Raw genomic sequence first — 3901 nt, 5'->3', positions numbered from 1 at the left:
CCTTGGGGTTCTAATTCTGAACACAGATCTTCTTAGGAAAAAAAAAAAGTCATTGTTTTGGTTTCAGATTCTGCATTTGTCAAGCGAAGTTATTAGCTTGGCCTCTGTCAGCACTGCTGGGCAACGTTCTGACTTTCATAAGGCAGATTCTCAGACCCAGGGCGTGGAGGTTGGCGGTCTGGGGAGAGGCCGTGGGGGCATGCTGGCGGTTTCCTGGGGCACGCACTGAGCAGGGGTAGGGTGAGATGTTGAATTTGAATTCTTCCTAGGCCTCATCTTTTCCTTTTATCTTCCTTCATCTCTCAAATAATAATGCCCTCGTGAAGCAAAACATTTTTTAAATGAAACAGCAGATGGTTATATAGGCTTGGCTTCTTCTCCTGCTGACATCTTGTACCTTGCCGAACCTGACCTGCAGCCCAGGGTTGGGGGTGCGGAGACTTGGGGCCGATGGGTCGGATGGTAATTCGCGTGCACCCCAGCGGAGGAATCGGTGGTAAAGCTCTGCTCCATAATATTTGTACGGAAAATGCAATGTTTGCACAATAAAGCTCTCCAGATTTTTTAAGCCGTGGGAGTGAGCCCAGTCTACAATCAAGGAGAACAGGTTTCCCGCGCCACCATTACCGCAAATAGTATCTTATCTCAGCAAAATGGTGGCAGTCAGCAGGAGGGCCAGCAATGCAGATTTTAATCAGAAAATTTAATTTTATATACAATTCACAGTTTGTGCACGGTGAGAAATGTTTCTCCCTGCGTGAACTTCCAGGACTGGCTCTGAGCAAAAGGAGTTTCAATTTATGTAACGCCTTTCTCAGCAAACAATGCCCCAAAGCACTTCCTCATAATATATGGCTCTTGCTGCTCGGAAAGCTACTGCAGCAGTCTTTCTTAAAATTACCCAGGATATTTATTTGGAGCAATTAAAAGAAGCACTGCGTTCCACGCAAATCCGTTTTTAATGCAGACATTAAACCGGCCGCCTTTTCAACGCCGGCTCTCTGCGAGAGTGCTCGGCCCAGATCTGCTCCCTTGGAAGGCAACTTGCCGCCTGGGCTCATTTCATTTTCCCGGTTAACTTGTAAACTCTCAGAAGAGAAGTCTATAATGGACATGTTGACAGGGTCTTTCCGCGAAGGGCCCGGGGTTTGGAGGTGCTGAGTTTCAGGCTGGGCCCAGGAAGTGGTGGATGCCCGAAGGACAGGAGGGCCACTCGGCTGTCCCGTAGGTGACCCAGAGAAGCCAGTCCTTGATTAATGTGCTGCTCTTGAGCGTGGACTGGGGCTTCAGGGTGCCAGCCTGCTTTCTCTGGAAGGGTGGCAGGACCCACTCCTCTCTGTGGGGTTGCGGGGCTATCACACACATATTTGGTAAGAGCAGGCAAAGACAGTCAGAGGGAGGAGGCAGAGGCAGAGCGGGGAGGCAGAGGCAGAGGGAGAAGGCCATGGCCAAACTTCTCAAGGCACAACCTTCCCATCTGCCGAAGGGACAAGAATTCATAATTGAGTCATCCCTCCCAAGGTCCAGTGGGAGGAGGTAATGAGAGTGGCTTCAGAAATGGAAAGTCTTGGGTAAGTCAGCCCCGCGTTCAGAGAAGATGGAGAAGGCAGACACGTGGGACACCATCTGCCTGGTCTTGCCCCTGGTCCCTGCCAGGAGAAGACACCCTCTCTGCTAATGGGAGCTAAGTGCCCCCTCTGTTGTACCCTACTAGGGGCTGTGATGGAGTCTTTGCATGCGCTTTGGGGATTTTCTCACTCCCCATCCTACATCTCACTCCCCAGCCTACACCCTTCCCTGCTGGTGGAGCCAATCTGACCTTGAGTTCATGGAAAGGTAATTCTGTGTTGGGGGGGGGGGTAACAGTGGCTTAAACAGGAGTACCCCAGCCCTGTTTAATGTTATGCTGGGACCCTGGGGATGAAGTCATGAAGGGACTGTGCCTGGCTGCTGGGAAGACAGAACTGGACTTAACAATAATGGCATCTGCCATTTCCTGGGAGCCAACTCTAGCACGGCGGCCGGATTTACTTACGTGCACTATCACATTTAATCTTTGCAACAGTTGAGAGACTTAGCTGAGGCCACAGAGTTAGCTAGCAGCCCCGGACCCACAGGGGAGGGCAGAACAGGACCCATTCCGTGAGTGTTTTTTCAGGAGTGGCGTCTGGCAGGGCATTTTGGGAACTGGCTTCAGTGGTGGGAGCAGCCCCGCAGCCCGGGGCTAGGAAGGCAGTCCAGTGTACCCCATGGAAAAAAACAACCCCGAGGCCAACCAGAAGAGAAGTTTCAGGCCAGAGATACAACAGGCCTTGGTTAGTAGTCCATGCCTGCGGCCCCGTTTGGAAAATAATTTAGAGCCTGAATCTAGATTCAGTTGGAAAGGATGTTGAGGTTGTTAGCAATGTCTGTCCTGGACCAGGAATAAAGGAGTAGTGGTTTAGAACGAATTTGCAGTCCTGGTTTAGGTATCTCAGCTTTCAGGGTATTTTTCATTCGGCCAAAGGCTTATTATTTTCCACAAGCAGATAGGAATCTCACCTCTCCTTCCCTTCTTAACCTTCGTCCACAGCTTTGGAGTTGCATTTGGTCAAGCATCTTATCTTGGGGAGAATAATCAGGCATGAGCAAAGAGAAAGCCAAACACAGAGTTCTTAATGAGAGCTTAAAATTCAAAGAATACAGGAAAGACTGATTTCACATATATTTATCATGATTCTTGGTACGAGCTTGGCACTATTCTGAGTGTTTTACAGATATGAACCCGATTCCTCCTCCTAACAATCCTGTAAGATAGGGCTCGTCTGTGTCCTCATTTTACACATGGAATGATTAAAGCCCAGAGAGGCTACGCGTCTTGTCTAAGGTCACACAGCTTTGTGAACTCAAGCAGTCTGATGCCAGGGTCTGCATGATGAAATCACAGCGCGCAGCCTCTCCGCAGGGTACGTATTTTGGTTTTGCTTTCCCCGTGGTCTTGTGCTTTCCACGCTTCATGCTTGTCCTCTGGACCAGACTGTGAACGTTTGAAGGAAGGGATTAGGTTTGACTGTGTGGGAGCACCTGAGACAGGAGGAGCTTCAGGAGGAACTAAAGCAGGAATACTGACGACTAGCCGTATGATCATAGGACTCAGTTACATTGGAGTCATTCTCTATCTGTGGGTCTGGCTCCCATCAGCAGAGTGAGCTGCTCAGGGCGGGACCCTGAGTTATACATTTTCATATACCTAGCATCTCACACAAGACAGAGAACAGCTTTCCTTTGGTTCCCAAATTCATTAGCTGATCCCTTGATTCCCTCAGCAAAAATTTATTAAGGGCCAGCACCAGAACAAACGAGTAGCTACGCTTTCTGTCTCTGTGGTTTCAATTCTTACTCACAAGAGTGTGTGTTAAAAAAAAAAAATGATGTTGCCATTTTTGAAATGGGACACATTTGTCTATCACCAAAAAAACCCACGCGGTTCCTCGTCACTGCAACTTACCATTTCCTTCCTTATCGTAGCGTGAGATGAAATCAAGTTGCAGGTCGTTATTTTATTCCAATTTTACTTACCAAAGGCATCGGTTGCGCGTATTAGATCTAATACTTACAGTTAAGGGAAAGCCCTTTTGGTGTGGAGCTGATGGAAGAATGATCAGGCTCTCACAACGCAAGGTAGGGTCGTTCCTTCCCCTTTTGTTATATGAGGAGCTTCAAGCATTACTACGTGATGACAGATAGTACTTGGCTTCTGGTATTTCTTTGAAGGCCTGCCTGTAGCGTGCTGCTTGGAAGCAGGAATGATTCCACAAATGGCCAGGGAGCCATTTCTAAACCGCCCTTCACACCAGGCCCAGGTGTGTAAACAGAGCAGATGGGCCCTCGGCCCTGGAAGGTGGCGCGCCGGAGCGGAGTA

Source organism: Lutra lutra, chromosome 3, assembly GCF_902655055.1.
Source record: "Lutra lutra chromosome 3, mLutLut1.2, whole genome shotgun sequence".
NCBI classification, from domain to species: Eukaryota; Metazoa; Chordata; class Mammalia; order Carnivora; family Mustelidae; genus Lutra; species Lutra lutra.
The sequence above is the reverse complement of the archived record's forward strand: the minus strand, read 5'-3'. Positions refer to the sequence as shown.